The sequence below is a fragment of the Canis aureus genome, chromosome 32 (assembly GCF_053574225.1).
Source record: "Canis aureus isolate CA01 chromosome 32, VMU_Caureus_v.1.0, whole genome shotgun sequence".
In the NCBI taxonomy this organism is placed as follows: Eukaryota; Metazoa; Chordata; class Mammalia; order Carnivora; family Canidae; genus Canis; species Canis aureus.
The window spans coordinates 29,681,130-29,696,705 of record NC_135642.1 but is presented as its reverse complement, the minus strand read 5'-3'; the positions used below and the strand labels follow the sequence as shown (position 1 = coordinate 29,696,705).

Below are 15,576 nucleotides of genomic sequence, written 5' to 3'. Positions count from 1 at the left end.
TTTTAATTTTTTTTCTTTATTTATGATAGTCACACACACAGACAGAGAGAGAGAGAGGCAGAGACACAGGCAGAGGGAGAAGCAGGCTCCATGCACCGGGAGCCCGACGTGGGATTCGATCCCGGGTCTCCAGGATCGCGCCCTGGGCCAAAGGCAGGCGCCAAACCGCTGCGCCACCCAGGGATCCCCATTTTCTAAGTATCTATTGGGCCTGCATTCTTTTGTTCCTCATTATTTTTGTTAGTTTCATTCACTTTGTTGTGTATGGGTGTAGTTTGTTCACTTACATTGCCAAAGCACATCCCATTGAATGAATGTATCACAATTTATTCTATTGTTTATGAATAGCTCGTGGTAGAGGTTAATAGCAAATCATCACCTCTGTTTTTTCCTGGGTTCCTCTTCCTCCTGGGGACTTCTGAACTGCATTTACCAGCTTCCCTTCCAGTAAGGTATGGACGTGGGTTCGAGCCTGGCCCATAGGAATCTCCCATGTGTGATCCTCTGTGATTTTTTTCATCTAGACTGAAGATGACCTCCAGGTAACCTTGGAAGCTGTGTGTGCAAGCCACAAGTTAGAGAAACCCTGGGTTCCTGAATCACCATTAGGATGGGAGCTTCCCAGGAGAGCCCCCTATTTAGGAGCATCCACACTGGGCTATTATGGGAGTAAGAAAGAAACTTTTACTGTTTTAAGCCTCTGAGATTTTATGGGCTATTTCAACAGCAGCCAGCTTCCCCTTAACTAATATAGTTTCCAATTTTGACAATTATGAACAATTTGAACATGTATCTCAGTGTATATATAATCTGTATTTCTGCAGGGTATATACTTGGGAGTGGAGCTGCTGGGCCAAAGACTATACCTGTCTCCAACTTGATGAGATAATGACAAACTACTTCCAAAATGAATGGCTAGTTTACACACTATCAGCAGTGTATGCGAGTTACTATGCTCCACATCCTTGCCATTACTTGGTTTGATCAGAATTTTTACCTCCAGCCAAACTGAAGGGAGTATAACAGTTTTCACCGTGGCTTAGAATATTCATTTCCTTAACTGAGATTGCTCATATTGTCATGTGTTTAATTGGTCACTTGGATTTCCTCTAAGAGGTCCTTCTCCAAATTTTTATCTTGGGTACCTTTTTTCCTGTGGTATGTAAGATTTCTTTATATATTCTGGTTACCAGATCTTCATTAATTTTATGTGTTGCAATTATCTTTACACATTTAATGACAAAAACTGTCTCTGGTAAATATAGTTTTAATGTAGTAGAATTTGTGATCTTGCCCTCTATGGTTAGTATTTTTTAAGTGTCTTGATTAGGAAATCCTTCTCTATCCTGAGGTCATAAATATATTCTCCTATGTTATCTTACAGATCTTTGTAGCTTTGTCTTTTACATTTAATTTTTTAATTCATCTGTAGTTATTGTTTGCATATTGTATGAGATAGGAGTTCAATTTCATTTTTTCCCTTATGCGTACCCAGTTGTTCCAGAATCATTAATTGAAAAATGTATCCTTTCTTCACTGCTCTGCTTTGCCACTTCTGTCATATATTGTGTCCATATATGTAAGGTCTTAATTCTTTTAAAAAAATTTTTTTAAGTAATCTCTGCACCCAATATGGGCTCAAATGTACAACTCTGAGATCAATAGTCTCATGCTCTACTGCCTGAGCCAGCTAGGCACCCCTTTAAGGGTTTACTTTGGGGCTTTCTCATTTATTCCAACGGTCTGTTTAACTCCACCAATTCTACAACATAGTTTTTTTGTTTATCTGAGAGAGTGAGAGCATGAGAGGGGGTGGATCTCAGGACCCCCAGATCATGACCTAAGTTAAAGGCAGATGCTTAACAGACTCAACCACCCAGGCACCCCTCACATAGCTTTTTAAGACACATTGTGTCTGATACAGGAAGACTTCCCAAGAATTCTTTTTCACAAGTATCTTGGATTTTTGTATCTCTTTACATTTCCATGTGAATTTCATGATCATCTTGAATTTTTCCGGAATAACCTATTGAGATTTGAACTGGGACATTATTAAATCTGTTAGTTAAATGGAGGGAGAATTGAAAACATCATTGAGTTCTCCAATTCATGAAGTTGATTTTAGCATATGATTTTATATCTAGAAAGTTCAGATTCATGTTAATTCTAATAATTCAACTGTAGATTAAAAAATTCTACCTATGTAATCACATTATTCACAAATAATTCGCATTATTCCTACCTTTCCAAAATTATAACTTTTATTTTTCTTGCTGTGTTGTCTAGGACCTCCAGTACAAGGTCCTAGGTTTATTGGGAATGGTCATAGCAAGCAACCTCATCTAGTTCTAAAACTCAGAGAGAAAGCTCTTAATATTTGAATATTTAATGGTATTAAATTTATCCCTTACCAGATAAAGAAGTTTCCTCCTAACTCTGATTTGTTGAGAATTACTTTGATCAAATGTGAGACTTGCATACTGATATAAATCAAATATTATTGGATTTTGCTTACAAATAATTAAAAAATTTTGGTATTGATTTTCATGAGTGATATTGGCCTATGATTTACCTTTCTCATCTTATGGTCCTTGTGAAGTTTTGAAATCAAAGGTATACTGGTTTCATGTGAGCTGGGGCTATGCCTTTTTTTCTATTCTCTGATGGCTTGCAGAAAGGTATAATTATATCTTAATATTATGTTTGGTGGAACAGGTTTTCTGCCTCTTCTTGAGTCAAACTTTTTCAGGAGTGTGTCCATTTAATATAAATCATCAACTATATAGGCAGAAAGTAGTTTATAATATTCTCATTCTCTCCCAGTTATCTGAAGAATAATATGTACTATTGTCTCAATTTTCATCCTCATATTGCTTATTTGTGCCTTTTTTCTTTCCTGATAAATATCAGCTGCAACGTGTCAATTTTGTTAACTTTTTCAGAAGACCAGCTCTTGTTTGTTGATCTTCTCTATGGTATATTTCTTTTCTATTTTGTCCCTTTTTAAATTCCCTCCTTTTTCTCTTTTTTCTTCATTAAAAAAAAAAAGATTGTTTGTTTGTTTGTTTGTTTGTTTGTTTCTGAGAGAGACCGAGAGCAAGCACATGAGTAGACAAGCAGACTCTTGTGCTGAGCACAGAGCCCAAGGCTAGGCTCAATCCCAGGACCCTGAGATCATGACTTGAGCCAAAATCTAGAGTTGGACGCCCAAATGACTAAGCCCTCTCCCATTCCTTTCTTTGAATTTATTTTGCTACTTCCTTAAATTTGTTTTTATGGCTATTATTTATCCAATTTAATGCTCACTTGGTAAAAGGACATATTAGTGACATTATCTACTGTCTCATGGGATTGAGGAGAAATGAAATCTTGCCTAGCATCAGCTCTCAGTGCAAGTTGTACAAACAATCATGAGTTCCAACATTGAAGATGCTCATTCAGATATTTGTTTTAAGAATAGGTGAGAATTAAAAAAAAGAGTAGGTGAGAATAAATTGAACTGTCATTTATTTTAAGGCTTAGGATGGAACACAGAAGTCTCTACAGCTTAGAAGTTTAGTTCCTGATAATTACTATTGAAAAAAAATTTTGAAATTAAGAAACTTGGGACTGTAGGGGGAAAATATGATTGGGAAGCCAAGAGTAAAAGCCCACTAAATGGTAATGTATTTAAGAAGCTAAAACGATAGAGACAACACCTTCAATTAAAGGCAATCTCAGGCAGCCCCAGTGGCCCAGTGGTTTAGCACCCCTTCAGCCTGGGGTGTGATCCTGGAGACCTGGGATCGAGTCCCGTGTCAGGCTCTCTGCGGGGAGGGTGCTTCTCCCTCTGCCTGTGTCGCTGCCTCTCTCTCTCTCTGTGTCTGTCATGAATAAATAAATAAAATCTTAGAGGGATCCCTGGGTGGCTCAGCGGTTTCGCGCTGCTTTTGGCCCAGGGCGCGATCCTAGAGTCCTGGGATCGAGTTCCCCGTCGGGCTCCTGGCATGGAGCCTGCTTCTCCCTCTGCCTCTCTCTCTCTTTCTCTCTGTCTATCATAAATAAAAATAAATCTTTTAAAAAAATCTTAAAAAAAATAAAGGCAATCTCAATGATGTTTTACATACTTTGTTCAACTAGTAATGAAATTGTTATCATTGGTTTCCAGTGACTATCTCTTGTTCTACAGAAAATCGTTTCTTTGCGGTTTCAGTAGAAGACTTGTAAATTCATTCTGTATATGTGTGCATGTTTGCATGTGTGTGTATTTACAGATATGCATATTAAGCAACCATTTTTAAAAAGATTTATTTATTCATGAGACACACACACACATACACACAGGCAGAGACACAGGCAGAGGGAGAAGCAGGCTCTTCACAGGAGCCTGATGTGGGACTCAGTCTCGAAACCCAGGATCATGACCTGAGCTGAAGGCAACCACCCAACTGCTGAGCCACCGAGGCATCCCATTAAGCAACCTTTTTGCTTGGATCTTATATTTCTCTTAACGTGTGATCTTTTCTGAATATATTGTTCAGGAATTATTGAGTTCGCCTCCAACAATTTTTTTTTTTTTTTTTTTTATTTACCACTCCACAGACATTGTTAGAACATATTTGTAAGTTCTTGGTTGATTTATTCCTTTGTTCCTCTTTTCCTTTCTCCCACAAACATCTACTGAGTGCTTACTATTTACTATCTAGGCATTGTTGAATGGACTGGGGATATAGCTGTGAACACAACAGAAAAATTCCAGCTCTTAGGTAGCTTACAAATTTAGTGGGAGTAAGCAAGCAAGAATGAGATAAATAAAATATATATTTCAGATAATGGTGAGTGCTATGGAGAAACATAAATCAGTAAAGGGGGTGGGAATGCCAAGAAGTGAAAGATGGGGCTGAAATACGTTTGCAATTTAGATGATGTAACTGAGGGAAGACCTCACTGAGAAGGTGACATTCAAGTAAAAGCCTAGGGAGAATAAAGGAGGAGCATGTGCATACGGGGAGTCTGGGGCAGAGAACATCCCAGGCAGAGGGAACAAGTGTAAATGCCAGGTCATGAGTCCTTGTAGACCATGGTAAGGCTTTTTTAATCTGGGGAAAATAGGCAACTATGGGAAAGTTATGAGACAAGTGACATGGTATGATTTTTGCTCCAAAAGTATTACTTTAGCTGGGTTCAGAGTAGGTCAAAGAAGGGCATGAGTGGAAACAGACCAGTGAGGAGCCTGTTGGGATAAAGTCAGATTTACATATATATTTTGAAAAAAGAGGACAGATTTATTATTGATGGATCAGATGAGGAATGTGAAGTCAAGAATTGCTTCACAATTTTTTGGCTTGAACAATTAGAAGACTAAAATGGACATTGATAATGATGGGGGCAGCTACAGGATTAGGTTTGGAAGAGTAGATCAGGAGCTCCATCCTGGATCTGCTAATTAAATGTGTAAGGCAGCCAAGAGAGGCAACTGGATATTTGGGTCCAAACTGAGGTACAAGGTAAGCTATCACTATAAATTCAGGAATTATAGGCATATAGATATTTTGTACAACTTTATTTTAAAAATGTCTTTTCCAGGGCATGACTTAATAGAGCATGTAACTCTTGATCTTGGGGTTGTAAGTTTGAGCCCTACATTGGGTGTGGAGACTACTAAATATATATATATATATATATATCACAAATTACCCCCCATGTTCCTACATTCTGTCTCTCTTTTTAAAACCTGGGGCTTGAACTCATGACCCTGAGATCAAGAGCTGAGCTGAGATCAGGAATCAGAGGCTTAACCGACTGAGCCACACAGGTACCCTCTTTTTTTTTTTCAAATTAATTATTTTTTATTAAGTATAGTTGACATGCAATGTTACATTACTTTCACATGAACAACATAGTGATTCAACAACTCCGTACAGTATACTGTGCTCTCCACAAGTGTAGCTACCATCTGTCACCGGACAACACTATTACAATACCATTGACTATATTTCCTATGTACCTTTTATCTCCCTGACTTATTTATTCTATAACTGGAAGCCTGTGCCTTCTCTTTTTTTCCCCTAATTATTCTAAACAAGAATGATTTTGCTCTTCTAAATGCAATTCTCCTAGTGTAGCTAATAGATGAGAAATACTTTAAACAGTCACACTTAAGTTTAAATTTCTTAGAAAATGGGCAGCCTGGGTGCCTCGGTGGTTAGTGCTGCCTTTGGCCCAGGGCCTGATCCTAGAGACCCTAGATCGAGTCCCACGTCGGGCTCCCTGCATGGAGCCTGCTTCTCCCTCTGCCTGTGTCTCTACCTCTCTCTCTCTCTGATTCTCATGAATAAATAAATAAAATCTTTAAAAATAAATAAATACATTTCTTAGAAAATGACATAAATTCTCCATCAAATTAGAAATATAAATTTAAAAAGTAAAACAAAGTAAGACAAATATGTAATTATTATCTACAAATCCATTACAAACTTAAGTTCATAACATATGGAGCAAGAATTTAAAACTCTAAACTCAGATACACTTAGTTTCATCTCTCTGATCTCAACTTAATATCTGTTCCTGATAACCTAAATTTCGGTTGTCCATTTGCTTCATGAAGAGTCTTTACATCCTCTCATCTTTGTTGCTCATGATTTTTGCACCCATTTTCCTCTCCATGGCTTCCTGTGGCCATGGCTATCTCAGCCAAAAAAAATCTTTGGTTCTTTACTTATATTGTTCAAGGGAAATACTCAGAGATTGAGATTATTTTTGTGAATAATTTATTTAACACTGGTTCACTGCAGGAATTATAATTTGAAATAACAATATTTCACAAGCTAATAGGATACAGAATAATGTCTCTTAATAAGCCGTTAAAGAAATAACCTATTCCAAACCAATGATAGATTGATTATATTATTGTTCCAAGCAAAGAGGAGATGAAAGAAATAAAAGATAAATTTAATTGAGATAGACCTTTCTACAGGTTGGTTCTTAGCAGTCAGTATTTCTGAGTAAAAGAATCAGCTGCTGGCATAGGTCCCTCACTATTGGGGCAAGTAGTTAACTGGAGATGGCACTGGTGTTGGCAGGCAAGGTGGGCTGCTCGGAAGGTTATTACTCCAGGGACCATTACATGGCTTGTGACACTGCCTATGAGGAGTAGCCTCACCGAGGCAGGAACACGTTTCTTCTCTTCCTGCAACTGCTACAGTTTAACATCACTGCTGACCAAGAGTGTCTTGGCCACGCCACAGCTGGAGCGAGTGTCTCAAGATTATTGGTTCAACAAATAATAGCCTTGACCAGACCAAACACTCTCAGTAAGTCCTCACAGATTCTTGGGTGTTTGTTTTTAATTTTTTAAAAGATTTTATTTATGTATCTGAGAGAGAGCATGAGCCGGGGGAAGAGCTGAGGGAAAGGGAGAAGCAGACTCCCCACTGAGCAGGGAGCATGACATGGAGCTCAATCCCAGGACCCTGAGATCATGATCTGAGCCAAAGGCAGACAACTGACTGAGCCACCCAGGTGTGCTGATTCTTGGCATTTAAAGTTTAAATGTCCATTATGTCACAGCTGCTCTTCCATATTTTCTTATTGATACATCCCCAGTGGTACCTGCCAACAGTTGAACTACTGAGTGCTTCGATAACATTGACAACTGATGTCAATGACAACATCCTGACACAGCTTCCTCACTGTGAACAAATTTACCTTAGATCAAAAGAACTTCATTTAAATCATAAACAAGTGGATTTGAAATTATAACAAACCAATACCCAACATCTTCACACTGCCTACACTGTAAAAAATGTTTATCATGTGTTTTTTTTCTTCTTAGCTCTTACTAAATAAACACATTTGGATAAAACTTCTTGCCATTCTCTATCTTTCCTGACATTGGCCATACCTGAAAAATCAGAGAAAAGATCACTTGCCTTTCTCCTCATCTCCTTAATGATGTAGCAGATAGTCTTCCAATCAGGAGACCTATTTGAAATATTTTTAAAAGATTTTATTTATTTATTCATGAGATAGAATAAACCTCTCTACTTCTCCTTTCAGATGCCCCCAATCCCCAGAATACCCAATTCCTGTTCTTTTTTCCATATTACATGGTTATAGTCTAGCCTTCTAGCCATGGCTACAGGCAGCTTCTTAAAATTTACTACTTTAGCTCTTGTTCAAAGTTACACCCAAACATTCCTCAAAACTCACATCTGGGAGCTTGAAAATTTATGGCTACTGAAGTGTCTCATGCAACTTCAGTAAAGAAATTAAGGAAAACTAGAATTTTGTTTTAATATGGGGGATTCTAGTTCCTTCTGATCTCAAAGTCTTTCCATGGTAATTCTTCCCTTTCCTCCTTTTGTCTCCTCTATTGATGATATGTGTCGTTCATCATGCCAAAGCTAATCCCTCCCTGTCCTTTGGGCCCACACCCACCCACCCTTAAATTGCATCTCTAATCTGCCCTCTGCTAGATCCTTTCCTCTGCTCCTCAACACATTTGGGTGTCTCCCAGACCTAACAAATACCTTCTCTGTTAGCTCCTGCTAATATTGCCACACACATTACCTCCTACTTCGACTTGGCCAGCACCTTCTCACTCCTTGGCCCTTTGCTGTCTGGCTCACACTCCTACTGTCCTCCTGACTATTCCTCTCCAGATTATCAGGGACCCAGTACAGTGGCCTAAAACAACACCAACAAAAGAACAAAAACAGATAACAACTTACTATCCTCAACTCCTCTCTATAAAATTTAGTGCCAGGTGAAGTTTGACAGAAGGAGATACTGATGGTTAAAGAAGAGTTGTTGGTAGGAAAAAACTGCTAGTTGGCAAAGAGTTGGTTTTTTTTGGTGATCTGGTCCTCGGTCTTATACCAGAAACTGGACTTTTTCTATGTACCCAGAGATGAAAATATCTTTGGGAATAAGTTGATACTCATGAAACTCCCAGGTGGTGTGGAGGGCCAAGTTATTGACAATTATAAGAAAAAAATTCTTTCTTTCCTGATATTTAACACCCAGCAAAGCTTGCGTATGGTCACAGTATCCCTCTAAGTATCAGCTGTTATATGTTGGAGTGAAATGGAAAGGCTGTAAAATAAAATAGAACTAGGCTTGAATCTGACTCCATCTTATTGGCTAGTATCTAATTTTATAGACTAGTTTAGCTCAGTTTCTGTGTCTGTAAAAGTAAGTAGTGATTATATATATATAGTTTATCTGTAATTTACCAACATGTCACAGTAGTATTACTTATAAGGTGCCTGAGTCATCACCCTCAGCACCAACAAACATTTGAACATTCAGGCCTGCCAGGCACTGTAGCTGACTAGGTTATAAACTGTGACTAGCACACTGACCCTGTGCTCAAGAACTCCAGTGTAGTGCAGATGACAGAGATGCCCAGTCCAATGCAATGGAGCAACTTGTATGGAAGTATGTCAAAGGCATTGTGTATGCACAGAAGTACTGTTTATCTACATGGGTTTTCCCTCTCATCTTTTCTGGACTAACTCATGCCATTCTCTATGTCTCAGGTTAAACATCAGATTTTCCTTCATGTGATTTGGTGCCATGTGCTCTTGTACTTACGGTTTTATAGTATTCATCCCACTACCTGCTACTTGTTCAGTGTCTGTTTCAGACTCTTAGCTCTACGAGGCCAAGGACTATCTCTGCCTTGTTCATTGCTATGTCCCTGTGGCTAATACAGGGTCTGGCACATAGTATGAGCTCAAGAAACTTGTAGTTGAATTGGAAACTATAAGGGATTTAGTGGGGTTGTGTGAAGGAAGGATTGGAGATAAATGAAAAGATTATAGAGACAAGATAACGAAGAGCCTTTTCTGCTATAAGGAGTTTGGACCTTATATAGCAGAGAATGGTGAACCATTGAAAGATTTTGAACAAGGGATATGATCAATTTGGAGTTTACAAAAGTTCATTAAGGTACAGTTTAGTGTATTGGGTACATATAAATGTGGGTATGGAGAAAAACTGGCATCCAAGAGTTGAGTTAGGAAAATTTTGCTAGAGACCAATTAAGGAATTAAGACCCAAACCAAGGTAATAGCAGTGGGGATAGAGCAATTTGTTTGAGAGGTAGAATTAATGGGATTAGGTGAACAAGTAGATGTGAGAAGGAAGAAGAAAAAGCTTATGGAAGAAGAAAAAGCTTATGTTGATTTCTAAGTTTCTAGCTTATATGGTGGATACTGGGGGGAAAATTCATTGTAATCAAAAGATAAGATTTGGCATCAGACAGCTAGGATGTGACATTAGCCTTTGTATTCCCATCTGCAAAATAAAAATTTTAATATCTACCTTTTGGGGTTGGTATAATATGAAATGGCTGTTTCAACACTTAAGTTAGTATGTCCCTCCCATCCTCCCCGCACCAGGCCCCCCACCAATTTCAGTTCCACTTTAAACTTACCTAAAAAAAATAAAAAAAAAAAAAACCGTAAACTTTTAATGTAAATTTAAAATATAATCTAAAAAGGTAATCAGGCTCTGGCTAAAAGAGTAAAAGTAGATTTAGTGAGGGAAGACAGAGAATTTGGTTTTGCACACTTTAACATTCAGACATCTTACATTTTGAATATACAATTCAGTTTTAAAGCTGAAACTAGGTCCTACAACATTGTAAACTTCTCCAGCTTAAGAGATTTTTCTTAGAGAAGTCATGATTTTTTTTCTACTTCATATATTTTTGCAACCTGTTTTGAACAGAACAACTTGAAACAGGTTTACTCTGTAGAATATTAAAAGAGCATGGACTTTAGGAATAAGACCTGATAGAAGACGGATGGCTAATTCCAACTCAGATTCCTCACTAAAGAGTGAAACTGGTTGCTGTCCCTCAGGATGTGCAAGGATATAAGCCCTTGCAGTAGGATACCTACAGTATACATGTCTGCACGTTTATTTGCTCAATAAATGTTAATTTCTTTCCTTCATAATCTTTTTGTTTTGTTTTGTTTTTATTTCTTTTTTTTTAATTTATTTTTTATTGGTGTTCAGTTTGCCAACATATAGAATAACACCCAGTGCTCATCTCATCAAGTGCCCCCCTCAGTGCCTGTCACCCAGTCACCCCCACCCCCCGCCTACCGCCCTTTCTAGCGCCCCTTGTTCATTTCCCAGTTAGGAGTCTCTTGTGTTCTGTCTCCCTTTCTGACATTTCCCACTTATTTTTTCTCCTTTCCCCTTTATTCCCTTTCACTATTTTTTATATTCCCCAAATGAATGAGACCATATAATGCTTGTCCTTCTCCGATTGACTTATTTCACTCAGCATAATACCCTCCAGGTCCCTCCACGTCGAAGCAAATAGTGGGTATTTGTCGTTTCTAACGGCTGAGTAATATTCCATTGTATACGTAGACCACATCTTCTTTATCCATTCATCTTTCAGTGGACACCGAGGCTCCTTCCACAGCTTGGCTATTGTGGCCATTGCTGCTAGAAACATCGGGGTGCAGGTGTCCTGGCGTTTCACTGCATCTGTATCTTTGGGGTAAATCCCCAGCAGTGCAATTGCTGGGTCATAGGGCAGATCTATTTTTAACTCTTTGAGGAACCTCCACAGTTTTCCAGAGTGGCTGCACCAGTTCACGTTCCCAGCAACAGTGCAAGAGGGTTTCCTTCATAATCTTAAATCACAGCACAAATACCTTTTTTTTCAGTTACAACACAAATACTTAATATGTTTTAAGAACCGCTTAACTCCTACAGGCTGATCTGTAGTCAGTACACACTCTGTCAACCAAAATTCCATTTCCTCAATTACACAACAAAGATTGTTTATAATAATGTATTGACCAAAGACAAGGTAATTAATAGAGTCAAAGGCCAATTCGCTAATATTTAGGGCAAATTAGAATACTAAAATAAAGATGAATGTTGTACAGGAATTTCAATAGGAAGAATTAAAATGGAAAGTAATTCAGTTATCTCTCAATTACCCAGAAAAATAATTTGTCACAGTGCCTCAGGACTCCTGAACATTTTTCATTGTTAAAATTAGAAGGCAAATTTACTTTGCTGCTATTTTTATTTGGGGACATCATTTCTAATGTTATTTCTATCACAAGGGTATGTAACTTTGTGGAAGATACATGTTCCTAGCAGGAAGAGAAGAGCAAATGTCTTTTTAAAAACTTCAAATCTTTTAATTTAAAAGGTTATGAACATTTACCAGTTATTACTCCTCAATTGCCAGCTCCTGTTTTAATCCATAGTCACAAAGAAGTCAGCAGTTTGTATGTGAAGTTTTTACTAGCAAAATTCCTAGGATGAGAGTAAAATTGAATATTAGATGCAGCAAAATGACGCCATTATATTTTTTAAAACAAACAAAGATAGTTAGAACTCTACTATTTTCACTGAAATGTTATATAAATAAGCATTTTGGAGCATATAACCAATACTTTACGTTGTGGTAAGAAATCTAAGCCTATTTTTTTGGAGGAGGAATTTCAGGCAGAATTAGGCATTCCCTCTGTCAGTTTAGTTTGATTCCTAAGCTTGTGGTCTTTCTCATATATCACAGGTTAAATCTGTTTAAACTTGTTCTCTTTAAAAGAGATTTCAGAAATCTGCACATGTGTGTACATATGAACGTGAGCAGTGGTGTGACAGGCCGAGGTATCAAAACCATTCTTTTTATGAACAGATTAAATTCAGTAAATTTAAGGAAAATGGATAGTGTTTTTCAAAATATTAAGTTCTAAAAGTAAATCTAAGACTATAATTTCTATGAAAAGACATTCTTGGTTTGAAATGGGATAAATGGCCTAAGTTTCTCACTCTTGTTAGTCACATAACACTGTGGTTACCATTTTGTGAACTGACATGATCCTGATATAGGAAGGTAGATGAGGATTGGTGAAAGACTTTCTATAACAAAAGCTGGTAACTTTATTATGGCAGTTTTGGAAGTGGTATCAGAAATGGCCAATAAAGAGGATCCCTGGATGGCTTAGAGGTTTAGTGCCAGCCTTCGCCCAGGGCGTGGTCCCGGAGTCCCAGGATCGAGTCCCACATCAGGCTCCCTGCATGGAGCCTGCCTCTCTCTCTGCCTATGTCTCTGCCTCTCTCTCTCTCTGTGTGTCTCTCATGAATAAATAAATAAAATCTTTAAAAAAAATGGCCAATAAAATTTAACTTTATTTGTGATATTAAGTAGTTGTAACTTGAGTAGTAAACAGAAAAGTCAATATGCAATATGACACCAGTATGTGATGTCACTGCCTACATATGACTATTGTTTACTTCCTCTGTAATTAGGGTGGCCTACTGCCCTGACTGGCTTGGGACTTTCCTGGTTTTAGCACTGAAAGTTTACCTCAGTCCCAGGCAAATAGCAAGGACTAATCACCCTAACTATAATCCTGGATTTAAAGTAGTCCATGGCTTTTAAAAAACATATAGGATATTATCCAAAATTTTTTGGAAAAAGGCAGGATTATATGCAATAGTTTTTCCTTTGGTGTGAGGGGAGGGGCAGGGTTACTAAAGAATATGTCATTTGAATTTGGCACTATCAAAATAGATGGCATAGGGATCCCTGAGTGGCGCAGTGGTTTAGCGCCTGCCTTTGGCCCAGGGCACGATCCTGGAGACCCGGGATCGAGTCCCACGTCGGGCTCCCGGTGCATGGAGCCTGCTTCTCCCTCTGCCTTTGTCTCTGCCTCTCTCTCTCTCTCTGTGTGACTATCATAAATAAATAAAAATAAAAAAAAATAGATGGCATAATATTTTCTTTTCAAATCTAAATATTCCTGATTTTTATTTTTATTTTTTTAAAGATTTGTTTATTTATTTATTCATGATAGACAGAGAGAGAGAGAGAGAGAGAGAGAGAGGCAGAGACACAGGAGGAGGGAGAAGCAGGCTCCATGCCAGGAGCCCAAAGCGGGACTCTATCCCAGGACTCCAGGATCACGCCCTGGGCCAAAGGCAGGCACTAAACCGCTGAGCCAGCCAGATATCCCCTATATTCCTGATTTTTAAAAATATTTTCATTTATTTGAGAGAGAGTGAGTGGCAGAACACAAATGGGGGGCAAGAAGCCCAAAGGGAGAGGGAAAAGCAGCTTCCCTGCTGAGCGAGGAGTCCAATGCAGGGGCCTGGGGCTCATTGCCAGGCTGGATCCCGATGCGGGGCTCGATTCTGGGACTCTAGGATCATGACCTGAGCCGAAGGCAGACACTTAAGTGACTGAGCCACCCAGGTACCCCTAAATATTCCTGATTTTGAATCAGAGGAAACAGTAGATTATCTGCCCCTACAAGTCTCTTTCCCTTGCCACTCCTATTTGTTCTTATGATCTCATTTTCTCATGAAAGGCATCTCAGGATATAAACTTAATAAAGCAACTAAGATGGGCAATTGATCTACTTTGTTCATGGAAGAAGAAAACCAATGTTGTGAGCAACTAGTCTAATTCTCTGTGAAATTTGCTGTCCCTCATCAAACCTGAGACCCCTGAAAGTAACAAGCGTAGACTGGGCTCTGAAGCCACCTCCTCAATTTGGCAACAAAGTGGTCAAATCACCTTTGCTGGTGATTTCCAACTACTCATATTAACTGCTTCTATCCATGTCGGTTCTGAGTCCCAGCTGCAGTTTTCTCCCTCGTTGTGGATCACTTTGCTACAGAGCAGAATCCCTGATAGGCACTCTGTTCAAAGCCACCGCCAGCTGGGAGTTACAGAGCTTTATGATCCAGCACTGCTGGCTTGCCCTGTTCTTCCCAGCTGTTGATGCAGCACTAAGGGCAAAAGGTGACTAGGTCACGTCTACTCCACCTGCTTCTGTTGTTGTTTCTTTTAAATCCTCTTAAATGGACTTTTAAGTGTGAACTTTGCAACCATGTCCTGGCCAAAGAACAACCTTAGAGGCAGCTGCAGCCTGTTCAAAGAGATGGCCTGGGTGGGAACCCCATACTTCTGATCTCTGTTCACAGGCTCTCACTAATCTGGCAACCAGGTGGTTAGTGCCAATGTTAACTGCATGGACTTGTGAGGGTGTTCCTTTGCCCAAAGGCTGCAGGAAGTTGATACCTAGAACCACCTAAGTCTGAATTTCTCCTATCTCGGGACAGACTGGGAAAACAGAAATATCTCCTTGTCTCTACTTAAGGTGCTAAAGCTGGGATGGGCTTTAGAAACCAGCTAGCCAGAATCACAGAAGTTACCTTTAAGACTGGACAGGTTGCTATGTCACAAATTACCCCTTTTAGAGTGAAAACTGTGATGATGTAGTGTCTATAAGCAAGGAGAGTGGAACTAGTCTGCCTGGGTTTAATTCTTGGCTCCCCCACTATTAGCTGTGTGACCTGGGATTAACTTGTCTCTCAGTTTTTCCATCTATAACATAGAAATAATAATAGTATCTACCTCAGAGGGTTATCTCCAAAAACCAAGTAAGTCAATATCTATAAAGCACTTAGTGTCTGACAGAGCTACATAATCTTTTTTTTTTTTAATTTTTTTATTTATTTATGATAGTCACACAGAGAGAGAGAGAGAGGCAGAGACACAGGCAGAGGGAGAAGCAGGCTCCATGCACCGGGAGCCCGATGTGG

At 38.9% G+C, this 15,576-nt stretch overlaps 1 long non-coding RNA gene across 17 annotated transcripts in view; it reads left to right on the top strand.

The window, feature by feature from the left end:
* The window catches only part of LOC144303314 (uncharacterized), a 395,489-nt gene that overhangs the window by 110,910 nt on the left and 269,003 nt on the right, over positions 1-15,576 (top strand). The gene's annotated exons all lie outside the window — the stretch shown is intronic.